At 47.2% G+C, this 16793-nt stretch overlaps 1 long non-coding RNA gene across 4 annotated transcripts in view; it reads right to left on the bottom strand.

Moving 5' to 3' along the window:
• The window catches only part of LOC146855725 (uncharacterized), a 211582-nt gene that overhangs the window by 117547 nt on the left and 77242 nt on the right, over positions 1 to 16793 (bottom strand). For 2 of the 4 annotated variants that reach the window (XR_014981376.1, XR_014981377.1), the window contains exon 2: positions 10753 to 10898. This is a non-coding gene — a long non-coding RNA (uncharacterized LOC146855725). Of the gene's footprint in view, positions 1 to 10752; positions 10899 to 13040; positions 13243 to 13726; positions 14316 to 16793 lie in introns of all 4 variants that reach the window. The other 2 variants (XR_014981378.1, XR_014981379.1) reach the window with 2 other exon arrangements.

The following is a 16793-nucleotide window of genomic DNA, read 5'->3' as shown; positions in this document are numbered from 1 at the left end:
CGGGGTGACCGAGGGCAAGGCCAATGAGTCCACTCCAGATTGTGTTGTTTCGTAGTCTCCTTCTTCCTCTGATGTGAACAGGTGGGGAGCCCGCTCAATGTCCGTTGCGGAGGAAGTGGGGCGGAGGCTCACCCCCGCCTTCAGGGCTTTTCGTCTCTCTTGAACTATTTGTTCCAGGTCTGGGGACCCCAGGGTGCGTGGGAGCGAGTTGGAGGTGGCCTGTTGGCAGCGACGCCGTGAGCGTTGTCTTCTGGGTCCTGGTGTTCCAGTGTGCTGCTCGTGGGGACGCTTCGTATGAGGACCTGTGGCACCATGTTGGTCCATCCAATCATGCGCCTCCTCCGGGGTCGCGAAGAAGTGAGTGGTACCCTCATGCATGACTTTAAGGCGGGCGGAGAATAGCAGGGAGTATTTAATCTTTTCTGCTCGTAGACGCCGTTTCACCTCCAGGAAGGACGACCTTTGACGCTGGACCGCTCGGGAATAGTCAGAAAAGATCATGATGGTTCTGTTCTCCACCCGAAGCGGCCCAGCCTGACGGGATGCCCTTAACACCGCATCCCGGTCCCTGAAGTGTAAGAATGTTGCCAGCATTGGGCACGGCAGGGCCCCCGGACGGGGGCGGCGCGCTGGGACACGATGGGCCCGCTCGATGGAGAAGAACGCTCACCGCACTGCATCTGGCGTGAATGACTTAGTCCAGGTCTCCATATACTCCACTGCATCCGCCTTTTCAATTCCTCCTGGCAGGCTAAGAACGCGTATGTTGCAGCGTCTCAAGCGCCCTTCCAAGTCGTCGATTCATTCTTCCATGGTGGACACACAGCCTATCAACGTTTGAATCGCGTCTTGGTGAGTCTGTACCATGGGCTGGATGGAAGTGACTGCTTTTTCATTGTCCGAGAACTTGTTGGATAATTTCCGGTGGTCGTCGCGGAGGAGGCTAATGTCCGTTGTCAGGGTGCCCAGTTGCTGCTCCATAGAGAGCCTGGATTGCTCTATTGCCATTAGAACCCTGTCCAATTTGGCCGAGAGGGAGACATCTGTTGTCGTGGCATCATCCTTGTGGGGCCCTGTGGAGGGACCGCTGGCTGCATCTGAGGTAGCCCCTTGGGCTGTCACCGTCGCCCTTGGTTTGCCCATTCCTGCAGCTGGGATCACGCAAGCACGACGGGTGTTGGGGCCTGGATGAAGCGTTGGCTTGACCGACTGTGCGTCTCCCGACGCCGTGGCTAGTCGGCACTTCTTGTCAGTGGAAATATCTCAGGAAGAAGACAGGGTGCAGGTAAGTCTGTGGATGCCAGGTGCGCCGAGTGGCGAGCGCTGCCCAGTAGGTAGCCGGGGTGGGCGCTCAGCAGGTAGCTGGGGCTGACCTCTGTGTTAGGTAGTAACATATGGTCTGGCTCAGCGCGACCGAATCTTTTTTACGCCTGTCGTTGGACTACCACCGCCCTGACAGTGAAGAAACTCGCAGCGCCCCTTCGTCTGGTCGTCAACTTGGTAGTCAGCCCTTCCTGGTGTCGGGGGGTGTTGGCACAGTCTCTGCCACCCGGGGCTCGGTGTGGTACGCCTCTGCAAGTACCGATGTCAGCAGCTGTCAACAGTCCTACCCCGGCATGCCACAGTGGCGGGCTGTCCTCAGGCCGGTATTCTCGTGGCTCACGCTACCCTCAGGGAGCCTATGGGTAACCCTCTCTGGTGCAGTCAGGCTGGTTCTTTCCTTGATGCTGTTTGTGGGAACACCAGTTCTCACCGATCTGCATGCCCTGGCAGACGCTGCTGTGGGTGCTGGCTGCGGGCACCGATGGGGGTCTCACTGCCCGCCTCGCTTCGGTGTGTATCAGCAGTGTGTGTCACACATGGCCGCCATTTTAAAGTCAGGCAGGCCGCCTAACAGTCGCGGCCTGCATCAGTTTCCTCAGGGCCTCCCGCCAGCCCCCCAGCAGCGCCGAGCGGGCTCACCTGGGCATCGCCATCGCTCTAGGATCACAGGACGCCAGCCGCATGGATCCTCCGCTCGGCCTATTATTGGGGAGCTATCAGAACCGGGCACATCGGCAGCGGCGTCCGCAAGGTCTCCTCTTCCACTGGGCCGCCCGCGGTGCTATCCAGGCGCTTCCCTTTGATGACAGTGGGCAGGCAGGGAGCCTCAACTGCTTCTCGGGCAGGAGACAGGTGAGGTCCGGATGGTGGTTGGCGGTCACTTTGGGGCTCTCAGCATAGGTGTAATGTGAGCGCGCGGCGCTCTTATGCTCTCATGGCGATCGATTCCCCCGCTTGTGGCTGCTGCTCTTTTAGTTTGATATTGTGGTGCCAGGTTTCCTCCACGGGGCCGCAGGCTCTATGCAGCTCAGTCACCGCGGTGGGGATTTTCCGAGAGGGTGGTCGCCATCTAGCGCTCTGCGCCGTGTCTCCGTCTCAGAGCCAGATTCCAGCCGTTACAGGGCAACACGGCCGTCGCAGGTGCCAGCATTGGATGCCTGGTGTGTTCCGGTGCCGCTGGACACCGTCGGTGACCAGCTGGGCTACATGTAAAGGGTCGAGGTGGAAGCCCTCTCACAGAGCCTCAGCTAGGCACATCTGCCATGGTGGCCATCTTGGCCACGCCCCGTGCCTACACTTGTCTTTGTCGGGTGTACGTAAATGCAGTTGTTCATAGGTGAACACATGTCTCCTCTATTATTCTGTGTAATTGCAAATGTTGCGAATGGGCTGATACATTGTACACTTCTATAGCCTGACTGTCATGTTGCTCCTGTAGTTGTATGTGATGTCTATTTGGAGAAGCTCCTGACCACTCTATGTTAGGTGCTCCCACTACATGTGTGATGTGGCCAATTGGGGATCAATCATTTGGGTAGTTTGTTCTCCCTGGGTAGGTGGTGACATAGCAGACATACTGTTCCCTGACACATGCATATGTCCATGGTAAACCACAAATGTCGGTGGTGGGATACATGACATGCCTGATGAACCGTAGGAGTGGCATGCAGACACCCTATAACCCTCATGGAACACCTCTATGTGTGTTGTTACACAGCATTTGGCCCTGCAATGCATTGCTATGTACCCTTTCACCATTCAGCAGCAGCCATACTGGCTTTTCGTATCTTAACATGTGTAACTTGGGGGTTTGCATGACGCATGTACCATGATGCATGGTGCATGTGAGAAGCACACCCCTCATGATTGTTTCACTATCTGCGTCAACAAACACAGAGATGGGCATTATGTCATCCATTTGTAACTGTTAGCGGATGTGTTAGGTATTTGAGTTTTGCTTACCTACAAGTAGGCAATTCCCATATTGTCCATCCTGGAACCTGTCGTTTATGATGGAATGCCTGAATATGTATGCTTCATGCACACTTCCAGGATATTTGACCAGCACATTACTGAACAGGCCCCAATGGTCCATGATGGCCTGGACATTTATGGAGTGTGCATGCTTCCGGTTCCTGTAGAGATGGGATGTGTCTGCAGGAGGAACCAGTTGCATATGTGTGCAGTCCATAGTACCCATCACGTGTGGGTACCCAGCGATGGCATAAAACCCTTCTTTTGTCTCCAGCTGCAATTCATGGGTGTTGGGGAAGAGGTGGTAGTGGGGTGTCAGATAGATGATGGCATCGAGGACAGAGGAAATGAATGACGAGAAAGATGTCTGGAAGATTCCGGCCCCTCTGGCGGCTGTTATCTGGAAGGACCCCGATGCCAGCATGTGTAGTGCGGCCATGAACTTCACCTGTGGAGGGATGTTGGTAGACCTGGCAGGTCTTACCTGGAGCCTTGGCGCAATCAGGTGTAGCAGCTCCTCAATAGACTCCCTCCTCAGTGGGTAATACTGATGACCTTATCCTCCCGGAGTCCAATTAGGGTAGGCCCCTGGCGATAAACGCGCTCCCTTCTCCTGCATTGCCTTTGTGGTGGTGAGGGATGGGGTGAGTTGGGGGATAGCGGGTGGTGGTTGTCTCCCTACAACTCCCAGCTGCAATATGAGCACCTCCATGGTATAGTTGTGGTTGCCACATTGTTCTGTCTAGCTTCTCTTTATGTACCAGTGTCAATGCATTATTTCCTAAGCATGGGTTTCACAGGTGCAGGATTTTTTAAACTATCGGACTGCTGTGCAACTGAAGCTGATAATGCGTCATTTTGGTAAAATCTCGTAAATATCCATACATCTGTTTTACGGCGGATTTTACGATGGAACGCCTACCTTGCATATTTTAATACTTACGTGACAAAGGTGATTCTGACACATGTTCCTTTTGACGCAGGACTCCAAAAAGTGACGCATCATGCAAGATACATTCCCTTGTAAAAATGGAGTACTGAGAGCACCGCCAATGCGTCAAAAATGTTGATGCATTGGCCACGCAAGCTCCTTGTAACTAAGCCCCGACATTCTTGAAAACTGCTAAACTGATTTACAAGAAGACTAGCAAAGGCACCTCTTTGCAGAAACATCTACTCTTATGCCAGGATTGGTTTATTTCTGTTCAGCCATTGTTACCTGGCCTGGTTCTATTTTAGTTGCCCAATCCGGCTTGACAAGATCAAGCTGGAGACAGATGTTTAGCCCGAGCCAGGTTCAAACCCTGCTTGCCTCGCCCACTTCTATTACAGTAAACCTAAGATATTGACATGGTTCATTTCGAATTATATATTTTTGCGAACGCAATCTTTGTAGTCTATATTTTAACTTGAAACGCTTTCTCACTGAGGTGATTTTCACTGGGATAGACTCTGTAACAACTCTAAAATATCAAGCCCAACCCAAATAAAAGGGGAAGTAATAGGAATAACCCCAATCCCAATGTATCCTGTTTTGTTGTGTCATGAACACAGCTCCTGGGCGACCCCCGCGCCTTTATGACAGATTACAGGTTGTTAATGGAAACTTTGGCCAGAGAAGAGTGTAACTCAGTTGCTCTTTAATCTGCAGTATGTTCCTACATTGTCTCCCGTCTCAATAAACTTGGCTATAATTCAGTAGCGATATGTCCATGGAGTTTGGTTGGGCAGTTGTGATGGATTCTTTTTGTCACCCGGTCAGTCACTTGGTGAATTGATAAAAGTCTGATTGATAAAAGTCTATGATTAGTTGAAGGAGGTCACTGTAATGAACATTATTGGCATGAAATCCAGGTAATCCAGGGTCTCTGCAGCGCAGAAGGCTGGTCGGCCAGTGAGCTAGGTGGATCTTCCAATAGTCTATGCAATGTGCCAATGGCATTGGGCATGTGGGAATTATTTCCCAGTCTTGTCAGCATCAGGTAATCAAAAGAAATATAAACAAAGATTCCAGAGATATATGAATATATAGAAGGGCTTTGGGTCAGCCCACTATATATTGGTATATTCAGCCATGTACTCAGATTTTGCCTCCATCCAGAACAACACACAACATGGCGAAATGTGTCAGCCCACTTTAACCATTGGCAGCCTCCTGCTTCCTCACAAGTGCACTTCCAGTTGAAAAGGCGTTCTTTTATGCAACACGGCTGACGGACCAATATTTTAGTGTGTCAATGCTTTTATCTTTCCATTTTTTATCCTTTTATGTTTCTTTAGCCATTTTCTGTATTTAGACTATGTCTTCAAATTACAGCAATGCAAAGCAAATACTACCTTTTATTTTTGCCAAGAAACATCAAATTTTTCTGTCAAGTGGAATAAAACTAAAAGGTTTTCCATACTTGTTCTGTGTCACCTGCCCGCTGGGACGTACCAATGCTTATCTACTTAAACTATATTTACTGATTAGTTTTGTATGTTTACATTTTATTGCAAGCACATGGCTGACACATTTCGGCATTGGCCTTGTTGTCTATTTTACTTCCTTTATTTATGACATGCTGTTGGAAGAAACACATAATGAGCACTCGTACCAGCTTGTCGCGAGCATACCTATTGTCTTTGCCGTGCTTGTTGTACCTGAAACAAAAACGCACATTATTTGTAGAAGGGACTGCGGCTGTCGGGGGTTTGGGTGACAGAGACAGACAGGCTTGACTGAATCCGCTTCAGCCCTCCGTGCCTTTCAGTGACACGAGTCTGTCAGGCACCCTGCTGGGTTTCCCCCAACGCTCTGTCATGTCTATGGGCGCGAATCTGAAAAAGAACATGGCCTAGAGATGTCTGAGATACAGCGGATAAACAAATGCGACGCGACAGACCCCCCCCCCCCCAAAAAATAGAACCTTCCACCGTAGAAGAAAAAAACCCGAATGTCTTTATTGTAATTTAAAAGATTTTTGGCGGGCACGACATTTCTCGTCTGCGTGTCAGGTGCGCTCTTTGTTCAGCCGCCTAGAAGCAGACAGACTCCGCTTTCACTCAGCTGCCCCGAGGGTGGGCGGGCGGCCTCGCATTGGCCTCGCCGAGCCGGGCAGGTGAGTCAGAAGGGATCACGTTCAAGAGGCGGGAATCTCCCGTCCCTTTGTCTCCCGCGGGCCGAAAGGGGGTGTTGATGGGAAAAGCTAAAAATTCAACAGAGTCAATAATGGTAAGAAAAAGAGTGAGGACAAGTATAGAGAGCAGTAAAAAGGGGACAGCGTCTGGACTTCACCCGTAATTGTATGAGATCTGAGGTGATGCACATAATGAACTCAAGGGCAGTAACGTAACAAACAAAGAGGTGGGCCCTCCTGCAAATTACATGAAGCCCCCCCCCCCCCACCTGCCCCCCGACTCATTTAGGAGCTCTCAGGCCTGAGTACAGGGGGCCCCTGGAGCTGATGGGGGGACCGCACTGTAGGGGCTGTGGGGGATCTTTGTTGCGCCACTTCTCAAGAGAACAACCCGCATTTACTTAAGTTACTAGGTGCGTGACCCCATGGCGCTGCAGAGACAGTACTCGCTAATCCTGGACTTTCATTTTAACAACCCTGTGCATTCTGGGAGCTGCGGGGCTGGTTCAGTTCACTTGACCACCTCCCTCCAGGTCATTACAGATACTATTTCCAGTACTGGATTTTAAGGAGACAACCAAATGCATTATGGACGTTGTAGTCAGGTTGACTTACACCTGAAAATCATGACCTGTAGGTGTAAAGTTCAGAACTGGGAACAGTGTCCTAAATGAAGTGGAGTGAGGTAGTCACCCTAGTTGACCCAATTGAACTTGGATACCTCAAAATGATGGTTTATAAAAGAAAGGCTCAGGACTGACGCACTGTGGTCTTGGTGAAATGGAGCCACCTGGTAAATTTAGGTATACATCCGTGAAGTAAAACATGTGTACATCCAAAGAGCTTGGAAGCTGGACGTGATGCTCCTGGTTAAACATGTCCTACTTCCTGCTGTAATGTGAGAGCCATCTGTACACTAATGTATAAGGGCCACCGGCTGGTTCTGCGGCTACAACAGGGAGTTTTTGTCCTCGGATAGTGTTTAGAGGGGTATTAAAGGCCATCACTCGTACACACAGGTACAGACCAAAATGAGGAAACACAGTTTCTTGACAATCCTTCAGTGCTTTATTTGAAGGCCAAATTTACAGTGATACCTGCCGTACGTTTTTTAGAGACTAGTTAACAGTAGCCTAGTGGTTGGTCCCACCTGGTGCCAATCTATTCTGTTGTACCAAGGCTAGATCTTAGTATCCATCCCTCGGCTGTGGTTTGGCACATGGCCTGAGCAGAGTTTCAATTTCACAGGAGTAATCTGAGTAATTTCAGCGATTCCATATTACTCTTTGACACAGAATTACCAATAATCACACGATTATTCACCCTTGTATATCTAGGAGTATCTTGGGGAAAAAATACTACTGCGAGAACACATTTAGCCAGGGTGAGCAGCTGCTCGTGCTTTCACAGGGTCAGATTGGGATCACAATTAGGCCCGGGCACTCAAAGAAGAGGCCCACATTCCCTGATCATCACTTTTATGGATCAACATCTGGTTAGTCTCAATGGAATCTGGCCGGTAAATTTTTCTTATAGTTTTGTATAGTGTGAACTCAGCCCAATCATTAGAGCAATGTACATGAGCACTTGTTCCATTACACAATATCAAATTAATTTTAATTTTTAGTATAGAGATTACGTGATTTGCCCAGAATCGCAGGATATTGAGCTGACACTGGGACTCGAATATTATTTCAAAGTCTGCAACTCTGACCATACTGCATTTTTGGCAACCCTCTGCTCTCCCTAAACAAGTCCTAATACACACCGGGGATGAGGTCACAACACCTGGCTGCTACATAGGCCACTTCTCTTACTCACCCCCTCCCCAGCCCATTATAGCCTCAGGACATTTACCTGGCAAGGGAGATGTCAAAAGCATATTTCTGCTGCTCAAAGGGGGTGGTGGTTGGTGAGAATGGCCCAATTAATCCTGCCCCCCTCTGAGGCCCCTGCATACAACCTACCGTCCCTGCACCCACCATGGCCTAAAAGGGATGGCCGGCGGGGAACAACACTGCTTCAGGAAGGGCACGCGAGGCAGGGTACCAAGGTGAGAATGCCCCAAAGGCTAAATCAACACCTGGCTCATAGCCTCAATTTACAGTACGGCAGGGAAGTAACCAAGATATTGGTGCCACATTAAAGTAGCCTGGTGGGGACTGAGAAAGAAAGTCAGTCTCTTGGGCCGGTTTACGGAGGCCTAAAAAACACGGCGGTAGTAAATTGGGGAAAAATACTATCAAAAGAGCACATTTAGTAAGAGCAAGGGGCTGCTCGTGTTCACTGTTCGTGTTCTATTGCATTCAGCACTATCTCTTTGCACAAAATGCATCCTTACGTCCATTTTAGATGCGAGGGGGCATTTTGTGCTACGAAATTAGCACTAATCGCAGAATTTCCCTTCTCGTGTAATTCAAGCATAATCTCGCAGTATTCTTAGGTAATTCTTTGTGATTCTGCTATGCGGAATTATATGAGTTACGTCCACCCCGATTTGCATCCAATCTATCCTCATACTCTACCAGGTTTAGGGTGTAGTGCCCCTCTCTGTCCTTGGGTACGGGGACCCTCAGATCACTGAGCTCAATCTCCAGCTGTGGTGAAGCACCCAATGCTACACAGACCACTGGAGCTTAGATACCAAACCCTGCTGTGTCACTAGAAAAGGGTGCCTTAGGCCTCGGAAACAGCATTTACAACGCGCTACTATTACAACGAGGTCGTTACAACTACCGCGTTTTTAGTACGCGATGCATTTACATCGCCAGTCATTACAACGACTTGCAGTAGGGGGTGCTGAGGTATTGGAAATGAATTCCAACACCTTCCCTACTGTTGCGCAAACTGGAGTAGGAATAGTAATTAATACTATTCCTAAGTCCAGCGCGCCCCCTAGTGCAAGTCGTTGTCATGACTTGCGATGTAAATGCACCACGTACTAACAACGCGGTCGTGGTAATGACCTCGTTGTAAAAGCACGCGATGTAATACATCTCGATGTAATGAGCCATATTCCTTAGGCCTGCTTGATGGAGTCCTACTGCTGGCTACAGTATGAGAACCATCACATTACCAAGGTAGGGGCACCACAGATCATAATAACCGCTTCTGTGGATGGTGATACCACTGAGAACTGTACTGACTATGCCTCAGTATTTAATATATGTTGTAACTGAGAAAGTGCAAAAAAGAAAGAAAAAAAAGTCAATCTTGCACAGAGATGAAGGTATGTTATTATATGAAAAAGAAATTAAGTCAGACCCAGTACAATTCACTAAGACACCAGACTCGGTTCTTGGGTTAGTGATTGTTACTTTAATAAGCCAGTCCTTTCCTGTTCTATATATATACACACACACACACACACATATATATATATATATATGTATATATTCCACACAATACAGGTTACGCTTCGTAACATGAAACAGGCCACTCCAGCGTGCTGTTGCATTTCTTTATTGGAGACAAGAGCAGCATGACGTGTTTCACCTCCCTCGAGGCTTAATCATATGCAAAGTCTATGGATGGGTTTGTTAGCATATTTAAATGTAACTCCAAACATTGAAGAAGGACTGATGTCCACCAGTTCGATTTAAAGCGGCAGTCGGTGCCCTGAAAATAAATGTACATTGCTTTTCTTTCATGCAGTGGCAGTAAGTACCTTTTGATTTAATCAGGTAGAACCATTGAAAATAAAGTTTTTTCATTATAACTGTGTCCCATCACTGCATGATTTCCCAAATGTCTTCAATTGTAGTACTCGGACAACAATACCCAGAATACACCATCACTGCCATTCGTTTACCTACTTGGTACTTCAATGTTGTTCTTGGCAAAATCAAAACCTTGTTGTCACCGCAAATTCCGTACATATAATAACCTTTACCAGGAACAGTTCCATTTTGCGGCTTATTTTCGAATGGAATATATATATGTATATATATATGTATGTATATATATATATATATATATATATATATATATATATATATATATATATATATAGTGTACATTGAATTACATTTGCAGATTTAAATAGCACGGTTTATCATCCGTGGGGGGATCCAGTTTATAAAGTGCTGTATATCTCTTCCATTGCTTCAAAGCGTTAGACATATATATTATTTTTGATTGAATCATTCTTGGGTGCTCTGCTTAGTAGATCGACTGATACTTTGAACAGCTGCAGGATTTCTTGCAAGTCTAAATAAATCTGGGACGAATGCCAGCGGCAGCATTCACACCATCGCCCTATTGCAACGTTTATAAAACACATATTCAATTTACTCCGACTACATTAAGCACTTAGCGCACATCTCGTGGCTCTTACCAGTTGCCCTCCACTCTTGGTAGCCCAGTGCTTTGTCTTATTAGTTCCTGCTGCATTATCTGGTTTCATTGCCTTCCCCAGATGCCGTCTGTTCGAGAAACTGTGCGGTCAGCTTCTTGCAACTCACAGCGTAGAGGCCGACTGGCCTGCAGGGAAATCGAGCGAAAGAGACCATCAGTTAATGGGACTGACTCTGCCCCAGCCCTACCAGCCCTATCATATGATATCCCTTCTGGTCAGTCTGTCTTCTGGCTGGCCGATAGTGACCATAGAGGATAACTGAGAGATGTATAGACCTCCCTAAAGCCTTTAAATTAACCACTGCCTTTATAACACCCCGAAAAAGACTAGAATACGATTTTACACACAACTACTCACTATTAAACAACTATGGTAGACGTAAAGAACGCATCACGAACAGTACAGCATTTATAAGCATTTCAACAAAGGCCTGATACAGAGGATAGCATACTTGAGAACGCATTGAGAGTGGTCAGAGGTGGGGCTATGAATGCCCTTGTATCCCGCTTAATTTACAGCGGAAGTGATGTCGCATTTCCTGCCTGTGAAGATAGTGGGGAGGACCAATTGGAACTGCTGGCAGAAGGCCCGTCCTATTCTTTACCCCCATTGACTGCCAATCCGGCATGGCTTGACAGACTGGAAAGCAGCAAACAATGTCTTCCACATGCTGAGAGGAAACTCATGGGCGTTGCAGTGGGTTTTCCTATGCAACAGCCATGGAATCTGACGCTGCCCCAGATTTACAAAAGTGATGTAAACCTGGGGAAGTGCCAAATCCATACGCCTCCCGAAGTGAGTGAGGCGTAACAAGGAGAAATCTGTTTATTTCTCCTAGTATTTCATCTTTCCATGTGTGCAGCACACGTGGAAAGAGGAAAACACCTCTTTGGATTGTTATTGTGCAGAATGGTGTCCCATCCTGCACAAAAAACAATGCTTTCTGCAATGAATGCACCTTTGCGCTACAGTGCAAGGATGCCGACATTGGCTCTAGTCTTCCGAAACGGCACCAGCGCGGGCAGAAAGGACAGTGTATTGCTTAAAAACTGTGCATTCCTGCCCTTTCACTTTGGTGTAGGGCAGCGCAGCAAGGTGCCTTGCTGCGCTGCCATATGCTAAAATCCCATAAAGGAGGCCCAGAGTGTCCAATGCTGGGCAGTCCGTACCCAGTTTCTAATTATGATGAATTGAGACCATAAATATATTTAATCAAATCCGTTGACGATCTTTCAGATGGCAATGGCAAAAAACAGAGGCACCCTTCCTTCCAGGGTGCACCATATTCCGATGACCACCAGCTTTAAAAGTGCATTGAAATACTATGTTAGCTGTTTGATTTTTTTTGTGTCATTTTCTCTATTGTATACGTTTATATGTTACGCTGTTTTGTATGGTGTGTTTTTTATTGTCAGTCAGGGACGGCGCTCACTGCTTTAAAGCAGTGCAAAGGAGAAATAAATTGATAACGACAGAACGTTATTATCATTTTGTTCTTAGTATTGCAGTTGCACAGCAGCCAGCCAGTTTGTTAGGGCGAGGCCGGGCTCCCCTGACGTTGAGGGAGGAGTGGTGGCTGCACCTTAAGTGCACATGACGGTTTGGCCAGCTGTCTCGGGCCAGTCAAACCGTCATGCGCACTTTGCATATTCTCCACAGGCTGTATTGTACAGCCTGGGTGGAGAACATGCACAGCCTCCCAGTCCCTCTCTGAGCGCCGAACCACGGCGCTCAGCCTAATCATAATGCTACTGTAAGGCAGCGTTGTGGTTGGTCAGGGGATTCTGGGAGGCTGTGTGCTTCCTTGCTCCTGCCGGAGGACATGCGGCGGCTGCCGACAGCGACCCCAGGTAAGTTTTCTTTTCTTTTTTTTCTCTTTCCTTACCCCCCACCTTTTCCCACCGCCCTCTTCCCCCGCCACTGTTCCCTCCCAGCTGCCACTGTTGTTAATTTGTTTAGTATTTTGGCACCTTGATGCTTGCATATAAATTGCTAGTATCAGAAAATAAATAAAGCAACCGAAACAAGAGGTATATGATCTACCCCATTTGCCCACATCTATGGGAAATGTATACTTTTCACTCTTGGCTCAATATTCCTATTGAAAAGAAATTATTTTACAAAAATATATTCTGTCTCCCGCTTTTAAACTGTGACTACGTTTGAATGTCACTTTTCTTCCCAACCGATTAAAGACCTCCGTGATATCTTCACTGGATTGTGTCTGTGACATTCATGTAAGGAGCAGTATTGTATGAGTTAATTACCTGAAAAACATTACACTGTGGGTCTCCTGTGCCCTGATAATACCAGGGGCAGCCCTGGCAAGCCGGTGCTTCCATGCAGCGCTGAATGGGGCAGCTGATGGGTGTCTCTGTAACCACAACACTTCCACAGAGTGATATACGGAGCCTTCACCTCCAAGGTTGTATGTCCCATCACGAATAATGGCCGCTACACATGTCAACCCTACAATATCCAATAATATCATTTCATCAAGGTAAGCACACCTAGGGAAGCATAGATGTACTATTCCTAACTCCACATCTGCCTAACCTTGAGTATATGATGCTACTCAATATTGCGGCGTCGATATAACTGCTGAACAATATTGGTGTGGCAAAGGGCCCCCCTGCAGCTCTACATCAGTCTGCTCTGCATAGGATGGCCTGCACATGCACAGGGCTGTAGCTTGGCCTCAGATCTGCAGTCGTGTTGGTTTTGAAGGCAGATCTGCAGCCATCTTAATTCCTGGCTATGGGTTAAGACAGGGAATATAACGCTTGCTATTGTCTGTTAAATAAACAGCAATGCTCCTAGATGGTAGAGAACCAGCACCCCTTGTGCGACACAGAAATCACAACACATCTGTGAGCGAGTGCAAGATCAATACAACAGTGCTCAATCAATCAATGAATCAATCGATCAGGGTTTGTAAAGCACAGCTACTTACTCGTAAGGGTCTCGGTGCTGGGGGGAGCTGCTGATCTGTCTGTGCTATGGTGTTCAGTCGAAGAGCCAGGTCCTGAGGTTCTTCATGAATTGGGTCAGCAACAGGGATTGTCTGAGGTGGGTCAGCAGGGTGTTCCAGGTCTTGACGGCGAGGTAGGAGAAGGATCTTCCTCCTGTTCTTGTCTTGTGGATCAGTGGAGCAGGGCAGAGCGGAGGTGTCTGGTGGGGACATGGAATGAGAGGCGGTGGTTCAGGTATGCTGGTCCTGCGTCATGGAGGGCTTTGTAGGCGTGCGTGAGGAGCTTGAAGAAGATCCTTTCGTTGACTGGGAGCCAGTGGAGTTCCCGGAGGTGTTCAGAGATGTAGCCGCGGCAAGGGATGTCGAGGACCTGTCTTACTGCAGCGTTTTGAATGTTCTGAAGTTCTCAGAGACATTTCCGGGTGACGCCAGCGTGGAGTGCGTTGCCTTAGTAGAGTTTGCTGCTGATGAGTGCGTGGGCGACAGTTTTTCTGGATTTGGTGGGGATCCATCTGAATGTCTTTCGAAGCAGGTGTAGCATGTGGATCCATGATGAGACAGCGGCATTGATCTGATGGTGTGTGAGAGAGAATATTGAAATTTAGTTGTGTAGAACAGAAAACGTCAGCAGTGCTGTGTGAGACACTAAACTGGAACACTGCTGCGTGAAACAGAAAACAATATAACTGTTCTGTGGGACAGAAAATTGTGATACCACAATGGAATACAAAGCACGGCAATACTGCTCTAACAAACAGAAAACTGAAACACTAATTTGTGACACAGGAAACTGCAACAATGTTTTATGAGGCTGGAAACTGAAATATTGCCGTGTCAGACAGAAAACTCTGACACTTCAGTGTCGGGGAAAACTGCAAAACTGCAAAAATAAAAAAACTGCAAAAATGCTGTGTAATATGGAAAAGAAATTTTTTGTCTATGACAGAAAACCGAGACACCTTGGTTTGAGACAGAACACTGTGGCACTGCTGTATTCGACAGAAGACTAGCACTGCTGTGAGACCGAAATCTGCAACACTGCTTATGTGATACAGAAAACAACAGTTCAGCATGAGACAGATAACAACAACACTGCACTATGAGACACATTTTAATGCTGTGTTTTGAGTTAGCAACCTTGAACAATCCTTCATGAGGCAGAAAACTGAAATACTGATATGTGAAGTAAAGATTTGATAGTAATAGTATTGTGGTAGTATTAGGTTAGGTAAAAATTGCTAGCACATCTGTGTGGGCCAGAACTAATGGAGAAAGAAACGTTTGTGCGCTTGTTGGGAAACTGCTAAACTCTATTTGAGCGGGGAAATAGAAGATCCCTACCTGTGTGAGAAAATCGTAAATAGCTAACACTTCTTGCTGAGAGAGGGAATTGAAACACAACTATACGAGACAGAAAACTGCTGTAAGAATCACAGGCCAGACGTGCAAAGCTTCTGAACACTGATTCGAAGACGGTGATGAATCTTGAATCACAATTTGGGAATAGGTATATGTTATGTAGTAGACAGACACATACTCATTTTGGGATTTGGTTTGAGTCACGTTTGCAATGTATGGATTCTCAAATACCGAATCGGTAAATTACAAATGCATTCGCAAATTGTAATTGCCGCAATTGAGTACTGTTTGATGGCCTCTCAAGGAGGAAGTACTGAAACATATGCTCTGTGGAGGCCTGAGGAACAAAGAGAAAGACAGCCATTTTTAAATGGGCAAACATTTAATGGATTTCTTCTATTTGCCTCCCTAAAGTGACACCATGACAAGAAAAGAGGCAGAGACGGATGCCGGAGTAAGAAAAAGAACATTGAAATTCAGAGTGAGAATAAGTTGGAGGTATGCACTGGAAAATGTGTTGCTCATAATGATGAGATTTTGGAAAAAGGTCATTTAAGGTGCCTGACTTTCAGAATAACAAAACTTGGAAGAGTGTTCAGGAGAAAATAAATTTGGTTGGAGTAACTCGGCGTACCATAGAGGAGATTTGCCTTTCAAAAAGTGTGCCAGGCACTCCCTGTTAGAATGAATTTGCTGCTCTCACGGCAGCTGTGAACAAGTGCTACCCTGGTGACAGAGCATTCAAGTGAAATACCGGTTTGTGTTTAAAAGGTGCTCCATGCTTCACAGTGCAGGCGGTAACCCACCTGCACTTACAAGAAGTAAAGAGATCCCCTTGCAGGCAAGTGTAGTGAGTGACTGCACCCACCTGCAAGGGGATGTCTAGGGGGTCCATGGGATCCCCTTTATCCCTTCTAGAGGGCTACCATCAGGGGATGCTACCCTTTTGTGGCGCACTTTCAGTGTGCCTCCTGTCAGCTTCTTTGCCCTTGCGCCAGTGTCCATAATACGGCACGGGCGCAGAAGCAAAAAGATTCCCTCATTTGCAGGTTCCCATACAAATGAGGGAACGCCCCCTCAAGATTGCCCTGGTGCTACATGTGCGCTATCAGTTTTACAGAAGGGGCCGCACAAGCGTCTGCAGCCCCTTCTGTAATACCAAAATACCCTGTAATACCAAAATGCCCTGCGTGCGCACAAAGCGGGAGCACATGCCTGTTGCGCCCCCAGGGCACTTTGTGTAATATGGCTCCTGGTCATATACCACCTTATAATGGGACAAAAACCTCAGATTTGTTTGGTGGTTCAGCAGCTGCCATGTTGTCAGTGCAGTGCCTACAAAATAAAAACATAAAAGGTGTTAGTAAACAGTTAGTAGGCATTAACAAAAGCAATACTTTATCAAAGATGGTTTAGAAAAACTTGCTAATACAGTTTTGGAGGGGCATTGAACACATTTTGATAAATGTGATACCTTAACAGAAGCAGTTACAAACCTATATTCTGCTATGCAACTGGAAAGTGTCACACATCACTAATATATTTCACGCACTGATGTGATCCCTAGATCAGTTAACCATCTTGCATAAGCTACTGCAACTTTATCAAGGAGCATGGTTAACCTGCAAGTAGAGATATTGATGGAGCAAGGTTTTCGCAAAATAAAACCTGCTCTGATTGAACACCTCAG

The sequence above is a fragment of the Triturus cristatus genome, chromosome 4_1, assembly GCF_964204655.1.
Source record: "Triturus cristatus chromosome 4_1, aTriCri1.1, whole genome shotgun sequence".
Classification (NCBI taxonomy): Eukaryota; Metazoa; Chordata; class Amphibia; order Caudata; family Salamandridae; genus Triturus; species Triturus cristatus.
The sequence above is the reverse complement of the archived record's forward strand: the minus strand, read 5'-3'. Positions and strand labels throughout refer to the sequence as shown.